Source organism: Danio rerio, chromosome 2, assembly GCF_049306965.1.
Source record: "Danio rerio strain Tuebingen ecotype United States chromosome 2, GRCz12tu, whole genome shotgun sequence".
NCBI classification, from domain to species: Eukaryota; Metazoa; Chordata; class Actinopteri; order Cypriniformes; family Danionidae; genus Danio; species Danio rerio.
The window spans coordinates 44,023,610-44,041,732 of NC_133177.1; the positions used below are offsets into that span (position 1 = coordinate 44,023,610).

The 18,123-nt window shown below is 35.9% G+C and overlaps 1 protein-coding gene and 1 long non-coding RNA gene across 3 annotated transcripts in view; one reads left to right on the forward strand and one right to left on the reverse strand.

Moving 5' to 3' along the window:
* The window catches only part of hs6st1a (heparan sulfate 6-O-sulfotransferase 1a), a 226,416-nt gene that overhangs the window by 84,804 nt on the left and 123,489 nt on the right, over positions 1 to 18,123 (reverse strand). The gene's annotated exons all lie outside the window — the stretch shown is intronic.
* On the forward strand, positions 563 to 2,550 carry LOC137488025 (uncharacterized). The gene is made up of 3 exons (XR_011006906.2): positions 563 to 660; positions 1,259 to 1,306; positions 2,163 to 2,550. It is a non-coding gene; the product is annotated as an uncharacterized lncRNA (long non-coding RNA).

The following is an 18,123-nucleotide window of genomic DNA, read 5'->3' on the forward strand; positions in this document are numbered from 1 at the left end:
CATGGTGAATTGGGAGGTTAGCACTGTTATCTCATAGCAAGGAGGTCGCGGGTTCGAGTCCCACCAGGGCCTGTTGGCATTTCAGTGTGGAGTTTGCATTTTTTCCTCATGTTGGTGTGGGTTTCCTCCGGGTACTCCGGTTTCCCCTACAGTCCAAACACATGCAATGCATGTGAATTGATTAAGCTAAAGTGGCCATATTGTATGTGTGTGAATGCAACAGTGTATGAGTCTTTTCCCAGTGCTAGGTTGCATCTGGAAGAGCATTGCTGTAAAAAGTGCTACACTCACAAAGTTGGTTCTATCTACTTTAAATAATTGCAATCTAGTTAATTTTATTTGTTTTATACCAAAAAAATAAAATTTGCTTCCTCTTTACTTAAAATATATCAGTTTTTATATAACTGTATATTTTGAATAAAACTAATGCAATTTATTTGAGTAGATTTTTTTACGTGGTTATTGTGTAGAATAAATGTTATAAAAGTGAGTTGACACAGACAATTTATTAGAGCAGCTGTCGATGTGGGCAGGTGTTCATAAAACGTGATTTTAATAGTTTGGCGTGACTCCTTTTTCATTGCCCGGGATTTAGCAGGCAGACGCAGCTTCTGCAATGGTCGACATTAACTGCTCCCAGCAGCGGATCTGATTAACACGGTAAGTTGCAAATTTAGCCGAATGATAATTGTAAAGTCATGCAAAACTGCTGTCTTCGCTAGGCAGGTGAGGTCTTAGCTTTGTAAATTGTACTGTAGCCTCAGGTATGTTAACAGTTAGACTGCTCTCACATGAAAAGCTAAGTTGGCTAACGCTAACCAACGCTAGTTTATGCTAACGATTAAAAGTGATATTATTGAGAAAAATAGTGAAAGTAGTTTTAAAACAAATAGTAGGTATAACTAACGTTACAGAACCGATTAACAAGGTCACTGGTGGGCGGTCGGGGTGTGGGGGTTCAGTTTGTTAGCGCTAACTTAGCTAAAGTTAGCTCACCTAAGTTATAGCAGCACATTAAGGATGGATATTAAATGCAGAAACATATGCAACAGTTAAGTAGTGTGTGTTTAACGTAAGAGAAAGTACAACTTAAAGTTTGTGTTTTAGAGATTTATTCCATAAGTTTTTTTAATGCTGCATAGTGAATAAATTACAGATTTACAATTTATTTTAACTTAAATTACATTTACTACTGATGTTTACAGAACCATTTAAATTGTATGCACCTCATTCTAAAATGCATGTTCTTGGTCTTTAGATACCAAAGTGATTTTGTTACCTGTGGATCTTCAAACTTCACATCCAGGTAAGAAAAACATTAGATACAATTACAGCTATAATTATTTGCAGGTAAGTAAAACATTGGTAAAATTGCAAACAATAGTGGGCTCCATAGAATTAACTTACATTTGATATCTGAAGATTTTTTTTATGTGTGCAACAGTAAAAACAGTATAAAAATATCCTAATGCAGTTTCTTATTATCTGTCAATCTTTAAATAAAGCTAACTGATAACACTGAATCACTGAACTGTCATTTGCCAGTCACATTAAATTTATAGAAAAAGTCAATTAAATGTAGCTTTAGCAAAAAAATTATGTAAACCTTAATGTAATTTGTAAAATGGCAATGTATTTATTTATATATTTAATAGAATTTGTATTATGACGTGCAAAGTTTGGTGCAAAATGAAGATGACGATTAAATTATAGAATTTGTATTCTATAATTTTCATATAGCCATTTTCAAACAGTTTTAATATCTAAATTACATACACATTCTTATGCTTTATAAGTTGCCAAAATAAACAAAAAATGTAATACCTAAATTTTAATAATTCTTTGATTGACAGGAAACCACAATGACATACATCAATACACTGAGTAAAATCACAGTTTTCTTTAAAATTTGATAACTAAAAACACCTGGAATAATGTAATTACACAATAACCTGTATAACCTTTTTTATTTTTTAAATATAAGTTAGGTAATTTTAACTACGGTAATTTTTAACTGATAAACTAAGGTGTTTCATCCATGCATCATTCTCACTGCACTTTTGTAACTTCACTTGTAGTTATTTTCTATTCAGTATTTAGCTATTTAATGTTGTTTGGTATCAACCACCTAAACTCCTGTTTCTTTTTGTCTCTACCAATAGAGTTGTGAGGAATCAGAGGTGCATGCAGCTGCCCACAAGAAAATTTTGCCATCAGCCCAACACAGTTTGGATTATCATAGGACTGTCAGAGGTTTGCCAAACCTGTCAAAAGCATGATGGCTCCTGTTTGGACTTACCGATGTCCTCGACTTCAAGTATCCATCAAAACTGTATACATTTGAGATATATTAGAGACTCTTTGTGGGACTGGACATTATGCATCCTAAATCTTCATCAAAATATGCAAATCTCCTCACTTAGTTGCCTTAGATGATTTCTCAATAGGATCTGGTATTATTAATGTTTTTATTTATGTATTGTGTACGTGTAGCCACATTAATGGCCTATTTTGTAGTCACTATTAAAAGGAACATCGATTGATATTGAATACATGTTATGGTCTTTAATCCATCTTCCCATTCTTATTTAATTGTTATTGACAGGAAAGTCTGTTTATCTGTTTTTACTAGTGTATATTGTGCTTACAATATAGAAACGAAGATTTATTTTCTGAGGTTACAGCCAGAAGTCAATTGAATTCATTTTAAATCACATATGCATGGTTAATTTTATTTAGATAATTAAGTTCATAATACTTAATTAAAATAAGTACAGTCAACATATAGCAATGTATAAGTAAGTTAAGTTTAACAAAAAAAGTAAGTTTATCTGATTTGAGTAATTTTAGAAATATTAGTTGGCTCAACTTAATTTTATTGCATTTGTTTTAAGCAATGTTTTAGTGTTTAAAATACTTAAAAAAGGCTGGAAGTTGAATCAACCTAAAACGTCCGATGCAACCACTTGCCTCACTTTTTATAAGTTAGATCTAGGTAACATTTTTTACAGTGGCTGCATAAATCATATTCCTTATAAATAAAGAGACTAAGCCGAAAGAAAACTAATGAATAAATAGATTTGTAGTTTGTATTTTAATAAGTGTAATAATTAATAAATAATAAGTGCAATCATTCATGGTCATCCATTTATTGGTATAGGAATACAAACTTGTTTTTATATCAAAAACTTGTCGTCTTTGAGAATCAAACATCTGCTAAAATAGTCAGAGGTTCAGAGGTTACTGTAGGTCAGAATAAATTCCTTATCCCACAAAACACTGACAAATTAGACAAGTCTGGTTAATACATTGGATGTAATTAAATGAAATTCACTGAAACATGTATTACATAAACAAAAATTACCAAAAAAAAATTGACAGCGCCCAATTGTTCACAACTACATCGCTTTTTAATCCATTGATGTCAGCTCTTCCTATCATGGTGGAGCAGAATTCAATGCTTGTCGCTAACAGGTAACGTGAGATCTAGATCGTCGTGAGACAGGTTGGTTTTACCCTACTGATGTTGACTTGTTGTTGCAATATTATTAGTTATTTTCATGACAAATAAATGCACAAAGCCAAATATACAGTACATCTAACTCCCTTTCCAATGTAGTACGGATTTGTTACTATTATTTGTAGCCCAATTTTGTTATTAATAATGGATACAAATGATTTTTTTCCAGTTCCTCAAACAAGAAGTGTAACCCACAGTAGTCACGTGTAAAAAAATGTGCACATAACTCTTATCTATTCCAGATTGCTTCTTTGAAAGCCACAATGTGCCTGTTCCTTTTCTGGTCAGTTCTCAGCCTGCAGTGGACCGCTGTTGCCGGATTTGAGGGCACTGTGGGTCTGAACACTAAGCTGGAGGACAAAGTGTGTGCTTTGACTCTGCTTTCTCCCAAATCATTCGCTTAAGCTATTCAGCTGTTTCAGTTCCTGATTGAAGCCAAGACCTTCTGAGAGAATCCTTTTGCCACATTTCCACTTGCTTCTCTGCTCTTTAAAAAGAGCAAAGTATCCCCACATGGCCAGATAATAGTGGATTTCTTTAGGTATGTCTGTGCATTCTGACAGGAAAAGCCTTGATAATACTTATCAGGGTTTAGCGCTAGGGTTATGCTAGGGTTGACAACCTAGTGTTGATCAAAATGTAGAATTTCAAAAATGGCTCATATATTGAAATTTAAATTGGACAAGCTGGGAGAAAAGTTGGAATTTAGAATATTACTCACGGGAAGTGTAATGCTAATGGTTTCTAAGAAAATTAACAGGAAAAAGATGTCGCTCGATTAATTCATAAGACAGTAAAGCATTACTTATAAACATTAAAGGTGGAGTAAGTGATCTGCTAAAATGCTATCTGTTAGCATAATATCTTTGAAAACACAGACCCCTCCTGCCGTCCAAAGACACGCCTCCTAAAATCACGAACGCGCATCTTAAAGATGACCCACTAGATCATGTAATTTACCATTTAAAATTTTTTATAGTACTTTATAATACTGCAATTCTGGATGAAAAACTGTTTTATATCTAGCACATTTTAATTGTGTAGCAAGCAAAACTTAAAAAAACTTAAACGTATGCTTAGTGGTTGGCGGGGTGCAAGAATTACATTTGCTATTAGTTTTTGTCCAAACTACAGCCAATTGTACTTATTATTTGCCCACATGCGGCAAAGCTTTTGCAATTTGCCAAAGAAATGCCACTCTAAAGTGAACAATAAACTAATTCTTCAGAGATCTAAACTAATTGTTTTGAAAAATAAAATTTTCAATTGAGTATTGAGGCAAAGCAATTGAGAAAAACTAATGTTGTGTAGATTACACTACCTGTTAGAGTATGTTTTACTTTCAAAATGGGATATAAATTTGTCTTGTTTGACATAATGAGCTTGTCAATCAGACAATTATTTTATGTTTGTTTCTGCTGTCAATTGTGGAAAAAAATATACATAAAAGTGTCATGATAAAGCGCTGAGTTTAACTGCAGGCGCTATGCACTAAGCATTGGTCACAACTAACTGAATGAAGTAGAAGCACACAGTTAATTTTTAGTTAAATAAGTTGCATATAAAATTTTTTGTTTTAAAGAATTTTATCAACCTGCCATTTTTTTACATGCACAATCATTTTTAAACTGCCCAATCTGGCAACACTGATAAAAACTTTAACATATGTTTTGACCAAAAGTCTACATAAACAGCATAGTAACTCCTGTCTAAAGGCTGCTATACCATGTTTATAAACTTTATTTATCTTGTCCAGATAAATTGGTTTCATAAGTTCATAATGCCAACAACAATTCCTCCAGCTAATGTTATCGATGCAAGATAAACACAGTCAGCAAAACGACAGCAATCTCGGCAACACCAGCTTGGTCTTTCAACCTTAATTTTCCCCCTCAGATCAATAAAGTCTGTCTGGGGTTGTTTATATATATATATATATATATATATATATATATATATATATATATATATATATATATAGGATCACAAATGAAATCCAGGGATACGATTATTAAAATATTCCTTACTTTTAAGAAAAGTTTGTAGAAAATGGCAAGTGTACTCAAAGCCCCCTGACTTTTTAGCATGACCAGCTAAAATCTCAGGGAAAAAAGTTCCTAACAGAGCTGATTTTAGAGGGAAAAAAAGACTCAGGATTGGCTGTCAGGACTCAGCTCTGTGCCAGCGTGCATATGGGCCTGCAGGCAGGATGGCGGTGATGAGCAGTGGGACCGGCTAATCAAGAGATTAAGGTCAGAGTGATGAAAGGTTACACTGCTGAGGACTGTGGCTTACACCCCAGGGGACACGGCCAGGTAAGACTGAACTGGATCTGAAAGCAGGACAAACAGCGGGAGACGCAAAAGATGGAAAGAATAATGCATTCCTCTTGCTCTGTGACAGTGATGCATTAGGGCAATAACAGAAAACGCTACTACACAATACACAGCCAATAATCAAAAGAACACAAGTCCTAATAGTGCAAAAAAAAAAACCTGGATGGATTGATAGATGGATAGATGGATAGATGGATAGATGGATAGATAGATGCTTATAGATTTCTTGTGATCTTAAAGACACTGATTAGCATGTTCAGGTGTGTTTGACTAGTGTTGGAACAAAACTCTGCATGGACACCGGCCCTTGAGGATCAAGTTTGCCCATCCCTGGTCTAGGCCAATCAGATTGAATATTCTAATGAGTGTGAAACTCGCTTTTAACCTTATACCCATGAGCAACTTAACCCTAAACCCTTAAACCTAAACCTTAATAACCCTAAACCCTATATAACCATGATTAGTGCCAACTGTGGGTTGAATTTCTTCACACTATTTAGCAGAAATAAACACTAGATAGATAAACGCACAGACAGACAGACAGACAGATAGATAGATAGATAGATAGATAGATAGATAGATAGATAGATAGATAGATAGATAGATAGATAGATAGATAGATAGATAGATAGATAGATAGATAGATAGATGGATGGATGGATGGATGGATGGATGGATGGATGGATGGATGGATGGATGGATGGATGGATGGATGGATGGATGGATGGATGGATGGATGGGTGGATGTGTTTAATTAACTTCACATCTTAATATTACAGTTAATACAATATGAAAGCATCATCAGCAGGCAACAGATGGTGTGTTGAAGTGATAGACATTACTGGCATAAAGAACCAAATCTTGGAGATTAAGCCACTGAAGTTAGCTTTAATCATTTAATGTGTACAAATCAATGCTTTGTCGATCATTTAAGAGCCTCTTTCACATCACCGAGAGAAAAATGGGAGAGAAAGAGAGAGAGAGAGAGAGAGAGAGAGAGAGAGAGAGAGAGAGAGAGAGAGAGAGAGAGAGAGAGAGAGAGAGAGAGAGAGAGAGAGAGAGAGAGAGCAGGGAACAGAGAAAGAAATGGCAGAGTAAGGTCTTTGCATCATCATATGACAACCCAAGTGATCTGACAGACTCTGACAAGCAGATTCTCTCCACTGAAACGTAAACCAGCTTAGGGGGCCATTTTCTATTTTATCCTTAAGCTTTGTGACCTTCTACCCTTCGGCCTGCCAGTAACCATCAAGACAGCCCCCTCCAGTACGCACATCCACTAAACAGACGCTTCCCTCCGCTGCCCCCTCACCATCCCTGATTAGATGCTGAGGAATTTCAGCATAAATGCAGCTGTCAGCTTGGCTCTGCTTCCCGCCAGACCAGCCATCTCACGGATAAAGAAGAAAAAAGACAGAGAGGGCGGGAGAAAAACACAGATCCGGAGCCAGGCTCAGATGCTAGTGTGGATCCCCCCTGAGGGGAGCCCCTGTGTGCCTCTGACCTGGCCTGCATTAGCCTTTTAAAACTCCTTCCTTATCCCTCATGTCATCTTCTTGACGGACAACGCTTCTGACAGTGTCCTCAACAAAGAATGCTCTAGACCTTAATTGCTCCAATCGGTCTATGCTAATGCTAATGTCTTTCAGGTATACACTATGATCCCAACAGGGATTTCACCTCCTGCATGTACTGTTCATGACTAAATGAAGATCTCTTCAGGCTCCTTGGTTTCCAAGTCTTAAAAGCCCCACTCCCCTAAAAGCCTAAACAGTCATCCCTAAATCCTTCTCTCTAAAGATTTCTCTACTGAAGATTTGGGTTTTAGGGGGTCTTCGAGAGGAGGGGAGGTCCTGACAATCGAACGCCTTTCTGAAGGGTTAATGAGGGTTTAGGGAGCGGATCTCGTTTCTACACTTGTAATTATTTAACCATTAGGAGGAATTATTACAAAGCTAGGAACAAAGCTGGGATCCAGACTTTAAGAATGCTCAATGCTTTTTACTAGGCGAGGAAGCGCTGGGTTAATATGGAGACATTAATATCAAAGGATTTGTCTGTCGTCTTCTAGAAAATTAGTCACATTAAATCAAAGACAAAAGGAGAGGTAATTGGTGCAATTAAAGTGTGAGATTTGGACAGTTCTTCGATTAGTTCCTGAATTCATCTTTGCCCCCTAGGCCAGGAGTTTAAAGAGCAACATATAACGATGCATATATACTGTGCCAAAAAAAAAATGTAAAGTGGTCCCTCGCCATAACACGGTTCACCTTTTGCAGTCTCACAGATTTTTTTAGCGCAGTATAAAATGCCTTGCGTCCTGATTCGCTGTAGATCATTGTCAATCAATCTCTTCCATGCTGTGTCTCCTGTACAATACAGATTACATTTAGTTTACCAAATTTACATAAATCTTTGATCGCTAGCAGTGTGACTCTGAAGTGCTGAACTGTATGTGTGCAAGTTTTCTCCACAACAAAGCCCATAGTGTTGACGATACTTTCTGCACCGTCAAAGGCACCCACGGATGCACCCAAAAGGCAGAGAGAGATGCTTAATATTGCAGAAGAAGCTGGACTTCTGGATATGCTAAAATAAGTAGAAGTTACTTGAGTGTTTAAACAAGAGAGGGAAGTGTGAAAATGTTAATGTCTGTCTGAGAACATAGCGTAGTGAGGGGTTTTACAACTTCAAAACATTTTTAATAATTGAAAAAAATTAAGCGGCACAGTAACATAATAATAATGTAAGTTACCTGTAACTAATGACTTCCACAGAAGGAAAAAACAAATATTACAGAAGTCAATGGTTACAGGTTTCCAGCTTTCTTCAAATTATCTTTTGTGTTCAACAGAATAAAAAAAGACAAACCGTTTTGGAACAAGTAAAGGTTGAGTAAATGAAGACTTTTTTAATTTTTTGGGGTGAACTATTGATTTAAAAATGAAAAATATTTAAACAAACACACACCTTGCGCACTCGCTCTGCACAGCTGTGGTTTGCTGGTTAGATGAAAAAACGAGCTGAAAATGGAGTAGCAGAAGTCTGCCACCATTTTCACATCAAGTTTAAAGAGGGCTGAGGCAATCATTTAGTAGTGTACAGTCCATGATATAAGTCCATGAGTTTTAAGCGGGCTGAATAGAAAATAGGAGGGCTAAAGCAACGCCAATGCTGTTTTATAAATTTACCTCAATTTCAGCGAGATCATTCAGTTGACTTTTTTTCATCTTTGAAAACTCTCACAAAATTTTCTCACAGCTACTGGGTGTCAGGGGGCGAGGAAGGGCGCAAGGTAAACAAATACGCACCAATTGCAACAAATTAAGATGCAAGTAAAAAAAAAAAACATTTGGTATACAGTAAAGGGGATGTGAATACACATAAATTAGGGAAGTCTAATCAGCAAAACAAGTGAGTATACCGAGGGTGTATGCAGTTATTGATCCAGAAGTCAGAAGTCGTAATACCCAAACAGCTCGTGGAAAAAAGTAGGCATACAGAGTATTCGTGCGTATAGCCCCGACTCCACCACTGCTTGAGACCCCAACACAGTATATAACTGCCTTGCTAAAGACTCCTTTCCTAAAACAAAGGCACTTTACTGCAATACTGACTGAATTGTCAATGAATAGGGAACAAAAATAATAGCAACACAGTAAAAGCAACCCTTTTCTGGTCTTTCATTGTTGCTTTTCTCTCATCCTTCAGTTTCTTTTCTCAGAAAATTTCCTCAGACCCTGAAGCAATCCCATTTGAAAACCCTTGTCTCTGGAAGCTAGCTTTGCCGCTAGTGTAGCAGAAGTTACAGGTCATGCCTCAAGGATTCTCTGCAAGTAAGATAATGAACACGATTTAAACACATGTCTCCGGCATAAGGACAACATTCTTGAGTCCTATTCCGCAGCAGTGTCTCACAACCGCATTCCTAGCATGGACAAACAGTGAGATAACTCTGAAACCCAACAGAGAGAGGGAGAGAGAGAGAGAGAGAAAGACAGAGAGAGAGAGAGAGAGGGAGAGAGAACCAGATATTACTTGCATGTCAGTTTCAAAGCCAAGCAATGTCTTTATCCAAATTCTGAGTGGAGCGCAACAAAAGTGATTACTATCGCCTTTTGCAGATTGTTGCCCAGCAGCCTCAGAGAGCTGAAACCTGTCGACGACAACAAAGAGGCTGAAACTCACACTGCTCTCTAATGTTACAGGACAGCAAGATAAATGCTGAGACACATGGTTTGTTGTTTGGGGACTAACAACAGCCAAAACAAATACAAATGTGTATCTTTCCTAAAAACATATGGGGATGGAGAAAAGCTCCCTCTCGGGGGAGAAAATACCTGGCCCAAAGGCATCAGAGAGCATTTTTAATCACACAGGCTTCGGCCTCTCTGAGAGGACATAGAACTAACAACAGAGATACAGAGGACTGATGATATAAAAAAGTAGTCGAAAGTATAAAAGACAAACACTGTTTTTCTTTGCAGAGCTGCCGGTCGAAATAAACAGGAAGACACTTTAGAAAGTCTGTGAAAAGGATGTGTGTTCACGTCTACTTCATCCTACATTTACAAGGTGGAAACACTATAATGGCATGCTCCATATTGATCTGCTCTCCCCTGGCGAACGTTTGGCGAAAAGGACTTTCGCATTGATTCCGAGACTTTGAAAAAAACAATCATATGAGCTCCACAAGTCGAGGCGGTTGAGGAGCGCAAGATCCTCTGCGAGCTGTTATCATCCAAAGGCCGCAGTTTTTCACACACAATAGATAGCGGCGCATCGCTTTCAGAGTCGTATTGTCGGTCTCCATCGCAGCGAGGTGAGTATTAACATGCAAATCGACCTGCACGCTCTTAAAGTGGAAGCCAGCCAAGCATTTACTGCTAAAAAATCCCCCATATTCTTCACTCTCATGCTAAATTTGTGAGCCCATGTAAACATCTATTTTAGTCAAGCTTGAGTGGATGAGAGAACAGAGGGACTGTTAATATTCTCGGCCTTATTTATATTCATAGTGGGACAATGCTTGAGGGAGGAATACTGGACAAGGAAGACAACGGAAAAAATTCAATAGAGCAAGAGAGAGAGAGAGAAAAAGAGAGGAGAGCGGGGAATGAGCAGAATTTGTGACTTGAGGCATAGCGGGTAGAGCTGAATGTCTTAACAGAGCAACGTTGGGAGAAAGAGAGAGGGAAAGATGACCAAAGGAGAAAACCCAAAGTCGATTCGCTTCGCTTTCACTCCCTATGGCCACTGCTGACATCTTTGTTTGGCTGTAAGCGTCTCGATTATGTCATAAGCACAGTGGATAAGTAGAGTTAGGGACATCTATGTTTGACACTCTTTAGAATACAGTCTAATCAAACTTTCATGGCAGAGAGTTGATGCGAAGAAGTTTCTTGCCAGCGTTTGAACAAAAAAGAAAAATAAATTCAAGATCAAATACACCAAGGCAAGGAATCTTTTCAAAGTCTAAAGCCAGAGGGTTTTTTTAGAACTCTCACATCCTCTAAAGCAGAAAACCCCTCAAATCCATGTATGTAAATGGAGGCGCTGTGTCAAGGAGCTGATTTGAACGGTTGTGGCAACCAGAGAGTGGAGGTTATTCATGTACGCGGGCATCCGAGGTAGACATCACAATTGGGACTCCATGCACGTTACCGGGCTCTCCGTGTATGCCCGCGGCTCCTTCCCTCGCTGGGGCTTCCAAACTAGGACAGAATCTGAATTTACCAACTATCCTTCTCAGGAGCACGAAGCGCGCCTTAGGTTGGGACATTTGTAGATGTGCTTCCTTCAGAGCATTTGGAGGATTTGCTTCATGCTCATTGGTTTGGGACAGATGTGTGTTTGATTTAAGAGATGTTAGTCATCTGGAGATTGGTGCGGTAGCAGCTCGCACTGTGTAAATAGGATATACAGAGTGTTTCCCTGAGGCAAGAGTGCCATTTCCATTACCGGTCGGTCTTTCCTTGCTCTTATAAACCGAAAAAATCCTCCCTCTGAACTAACCTTGCTCTGACCCATCTTTAAAAAAAAGACTCCAGTGCTGTGATGGAGGTGGTTGAGATGATCTGAGAGATCCTGCAAATGAGTGAAGTCATTATTTGTGCAAGGCTATCGCTGCTCTCTGCTGTATCTGCTGAGCGGCTGAGAGAGAGAAAAACATCCCTTCACATTCTCTCAAGCCAAAAGGTTGGTTTCTACAGCAACCCTGTCGCAACTAAATGGAAAACAACCAGTAATCCATACAAACGACCTTCCAGTGACATTCCTTGTCTGTGATAGTACTTGTCTGTCTGTCTGTCTATTTAACAAAAAACAACCAAATGTTGAAGAATTTTGATCTTAACAGGTGTTTTTTTTTTTTTCATTTATTTTAATCTCAAATGTCTAACACTGGATCATAAAACAATTGTTTTGTTATATATATACAGTTGAATCCAAATGTATTAATTTATTAATTAAATATTTTTTTACTATTATTATTTTTTTTTAAATATTTCCCAAATGATGTTGAACAGAGCAAGTGATTTTTCACAGTATTTCCTATAATATTTTTTTTCTTCTAAAGAAAATCTTATTTGTTTTATTTTGGCTAGAAAAAAGAAAAAATTTTATTAAATAAATAAATATACATTTTAAGGTCAATATTATTAGCCCTTTAAGCAAAATTCATGTTTGTCTGCAGAACAAACAATTATTATACAATGATTTGCCTAGTTACTATATTTTGGTTAACATAATTAACCTAGTTAAGCCTTTAAATGAGTACTAGAATCTTGAATAATATCTAGTAAAATATTATGTACTGTCAACATGGCAAAGACAAAAGAAATCCGTTATTAGAAATTAGTTATTAAAACTGTTTTGTTTAGAAATGTGTAAAAAAAAATATTTTTGTTAAACAAAAAATAGGGAAAAAGGTTTAAAGGTATTTTTTTCAGTATTTTGACTTTTTAATCTCTAATGCTGTGTTCACATCAGATATAGAATGCACAAATAAATCATGCTATTCACACGCAAATAGAATCATGAACATTTTGAGTCAAATTCACTTTAAAATAGACGCAGGGCAGGGCTTCTGTCTGACCGGTGACTCTAGCTTCATTGCTTAAATTGCTAACAGGGACTTCATTAAGAGAGCAGCTGTGGTTTATGTGCTTTGGGAAGGCTGAAAAACAGCATAGACGTTGAAAACGGCGCCGTGTCTCAGTCCACTAGATCCTTTCAAAGGTGCGTCCAGCTCTGTGAGTTCATCAATTCCTCCAGAAACTATACCTGGATGATAGAGGCTTTAAGCGGTGCTTCAAGCTGCCCAATATTATCCTATCCTAACAAGCTGTCACACAGAGGTGTTGTTAGGCCGACGTAGCACTATGGTGCAAAGGTGCATTTATTCACAGTGCAAAAGTGTCCAATCAAAAAGAATCCCAAAAATAAAGTAGACAAAAAAAAAAAAAAAAATATATATATATATATATATATATATATATATATATATATATATATATATATATATATATATATATATATATATATAAAATAAACAAAAAAAACTAAAATAAATAAAGACAAACTAACAAAATAAATATATACAAAATATCCACTATCCAGATTTAATACTTTCCAACCAACCAAACCTTTATGCCACTACTCACACCTCCAAACTTCTACAAATCCCACACTGAACTGAGCGCGAGTCACTCTATTTTATAGTGAGTTACTCCGCCCACTATGGCTTAAACCATGTCCAAGGTAAGTATGGAAATAAACATTCAATGAAACATTTAGTCAGTTTTTATGTGATGCATTAAATTAAGACTTCCAAAAAGTTACTCATGATGGTTTTGTGGTCCAATATCACATATGATGATTTCAGACATTGTTTGATTAGTCTAGTAGTTTGTATAAAACTTTCAATTTCAATGCTATTTGTTACTCTGTAATAAAAATAACAGTTACACAAGTCTCTTTTAATTGAAATTCCATTTCAATCTGCATCCTTACATTAAAAATATAATTGCAAATTCAGGTCAACATCAAAAAATACTACAAAGGCACATATGGACATGTCTCAGATCGTTAACACAATGGTCACCATCAACATGTGCTGAGCCACTCAGATTCATCACAGCACAGCTGGAGAGCTAAACCTCCTCCTCCTCTCCAAGTTTATTGCCAGCTTCAGTCTATACCAGTCAGACAGTGAGACGCTTCACTGCCTACCTCTCTCCAGGATTGATTTCACTGCTTACATATTAATCAATATTCTAATTAACAGCACAATATTAAATAATTTCATACAGGAGTGCTACAGGTTCAGAATAGTTAAGGCTATTTGACAGCATTTGCGGCACAAAGTCAATCATGGTTTTCAGATCAAATAATTATTTCAGATTGAAGCAAACAAGCTCAATACATAAAGGTATTAAAAGTAAAGAGGACATGTAAGAATAAAACAAAACCATTGAAGTCCACATAAAACCAAAATGTGCAATGTTAATTTTGTAGCACATTGTTATTCTTTAGGTGAACAATTAATCTGTGGAAGATGTTCTACTGAAAAACATGTATGTTTATATAATCTTCAATCAAATTCTGACCATTTTCTCACCGTTAGTTTGCTATAAGGTAATGATATGCAAAAAGAAAGCCCCGCCCCTACTTAATATTCTTGATTTAATTGAAAGTACATCAACATACTGAAATAAAAGTTTCTGCAACTTCCAGTTTATGCTGACTATAAAATAACCAGTGCTTCAAAGGTAAACAATCACTTTCTGACCTTGTCTGTGAAAAGTCAAATCCAATCAAACTTCATCTCATGACCACATAATGCAAGAAAATATCCACATGATACGCAAAACGATATCACTTACTGGAATTACGTTGCATTCACACAAAGCCTGAAGCTCCTCTGTCTAGTAAATTATCCTTACAAGGATGATTTAGCCTAAATAATAAATGGGTGCTATAACAAAAGTACAAGCTTTGCATTTGTGCTACTAAACCTCCTGGAACTCCTGTCCTACTTCTGCTGTAATCGTTCATGTCTAGTAGAGCGAGTTACTGTGAGACAGTCAGAAAGCTGAGAAATGACAACTTCATGTAATCGAAAGGTGAAAAACACAGTCATGTGAAGGAGAAGCCAGTGATGTCCAACTTAAAGGGACAGCTCACCCAAAAAGGAAAATTCTGTCATCATTTACTCACCCTTTACTTCTTCCAAACCCGTTTGATATTCTCACTATTGTAGAACGCAAAAGAAGATACTGTGAAGAAAGCTGTAGCTATTGACTTACATTGTATTTGTTTTCTGTACTATGGATGTCAATGGTTACAGGTTTTCAGCTTTTTTCAAAAAATCTTCCGTTGTGTTCAACAAAACAAAGCAACTCAATACAGATTTGGAACCACTTGAGGATGAGAAAAAAACGAGTAAATTTTGAGTTGCTTTAGGTGCTTCAAAATCTGTTGCATTTTCTGGTGTATAATAAATCACATCGAATAATATAATATATATAATTTACAAGAGATAACCCAAAAGCATCCACCTGCATGTATATCTGTAAATTAAACATATCTATTATATATATATATATATATATATATATATATATATATATATATATATATATATATATATATATATATATATATATATATATATATATATACATAAATTAAAATTTACAGGTACTGTACAGCAAGTGTGTTGTATGAGGGTTGGAACTAAGCTCCAAAAAACAAAACTGAAAATCAAAATTGGGCTGAGGTATTAAAATTGAGATTTCCCCATATCAGTGTTACATAGTTCCTTGCCAAACACCAAATAAATCCAACAAAATAACTTAACGTTGTCTATGAATTGTAATCAAATATGTTAACCTCACCTATTGATCTCTCTTTAAACTATTTAGCTAAAACAAAACTTTAGCTAAAACAACACAATTCTTGAGATTTCTTTGGGACAACTTATTTGTTGATGTTAAATTGACTTCAACTTGATCAATTTGTGTTAGGACAACATGAATAAACTGTCTTGGTGCAACAGTGAATCCAGCATTGTTTTAGATTGTATGTACACTATAAAAATGAAAGGTTCCTGGAGGCACCTTTTTTTTTTTTTTTTGCATTGCCATATGGATATTTAGGGCCTCTAGAGACTCAATCAAAAGAGGTGGTTCTTTAAGAACTTCAAAAGTTCATGGAGAAAAACTCTTATTAAGAATTACCAGATTTTACAGTAATTTTATTTTGGAATTTGAGTTCCTTTAATGGGCAGCAAGGTGGCGCAGTGGGTAGCACGATCGACTCACAGCTAGAAGGTTGCTGGTTCGAGCACTGGCTGGGTCAGTTGGCATTTCTGTGTGGAGTTTGCATGTTCTCCCCGTGTTTGTGTGGGTTTCCTCCAGGTGCTCCGGTTTTCCCCACAGTCCAAAGATACTTGACTTGACAAAGTGTCACATGTGCACATGAGAAATAAGAAAGATAAACAGCACAAGAAGTGACAGAATGTTAAAGGTAACAGCAGGGATCTTATGCAGAATTCTTTATTTTGATTAAAAGACAGTTAGAACTTCTCTGACATTTGTGCACACTACACAAGCATAAATATGATGATGTTTGATTTTGCAACGCCTTAAAATTATGCTAAAAAGTACTTGGAAAAAAAATAAATAAAAATGTAAATTTCCCAAACTTTCCTTAGCGGGACTTTGCATTTAAGGTGTTTGTTTGCAAAATATACTGACTTGTTAAGTCTGTTCTCCCCTTCCAAATCAGAACCCACACAGACACATCAACTTAAGTGGAAAAGAGCTTATCAAAACATCTTATGGATCTACAACGCTCTGATGTTCTATTCTGTAAGCAATCAAAAGCGCTTCCAGGAAAAACACCAACATTCGAATTGAACGATAATGAAAGCCAAATGCCTCTGCCAAGACAAAAAACAGAAACATCTGTGGCAGGCAACATAATTTATTCATTTAGAGTCAGCTGAGAGACAATATTTTGATGGATAAAAACAAAATATTCCTCAAGAACGACACAACGAGAGGATCAGGCTCATATGCGAGTTCCTGGAGCAGGTGCTTTTTCTTCTTCCCCTCATTTCCACGACTGTAGGGGAAATATCTAATGTAATCCACGGGAAAAACAGGCAAGGAGAGCCAACAGATAAAATGACTGCCTGATAAAATCACTGGAAAGACTGGTGAAACCCCCACTATGCCGTTTGTCATTTGACAATGAGCATTAACCGAGGAGATTGGCTTTAACTGCCGGAAATGGGCAATAAAATTCTAGACCAGAGATACAAAGGGAGACATATTTATGCATAACTACCCCATAGAAATGCAAACACACACACACACACACACACACACACACACACACACTTAGATATGTGCATGAGCTGCATATGTTGCACGTACCATCTGAGGAACGCAAAGTGAAAGATGCCTTTGCTGTTTTAATGAAAACCAGGCATCGTAGGAAAACAACAGTCACAAACGGTGGACAATGTACCACACTATTTAGGCAAGGCAAGTTTATTTATATAGCACATTTTATACACAACAATAATTCAAAGTGCTTCACATAAGCAAGAATAAAAGAAACAAGTATAAGAAATAAAAAAAAAACATTAAAATATGTTAAAAGACATTTTAAAGGAATAAAAATAAAATGATGCAATATTATTTTATTAAATATTCAAAGTAAATATGTGTATTTCCGCATGATCAGCAGATGAAAATCTGGTCATTTAAGTGAATGATTAACATTTGTATATCAGGTTTTCGCCAGGGCTTCTTTTAGACAATGACACTAAAAATATTGGTAAAACACAATATAAAATATAATATATTTTATATATTTTTAAAATATATATATTTATAATTATATATTTAAGTCCAAAGAGAAATGAACTATTGTTTGTTTGTTTTTTTATTTTTATTTTGTGCTGTATTACTGAGAAGCAATAAATAACATTTAAAAATATAAGATGTTTGCATGTGATTTTTTAAACTAGTAGTGTTTTTGAAAGTTATGAAAGCATAATATTACCGTAAAACCAAGATTATTCCTCAGACTATAAGCTTACAACCAAAATCTATAATCATTGCATCACTAATATAAATATAATATAAAAATATAAATAATAAAATATACAACAATATAAATTATTATAACATAATATCAACAATTAGTATAACAATACAAATACAAAAAACATTGTCTTTAAAAATAAACAAA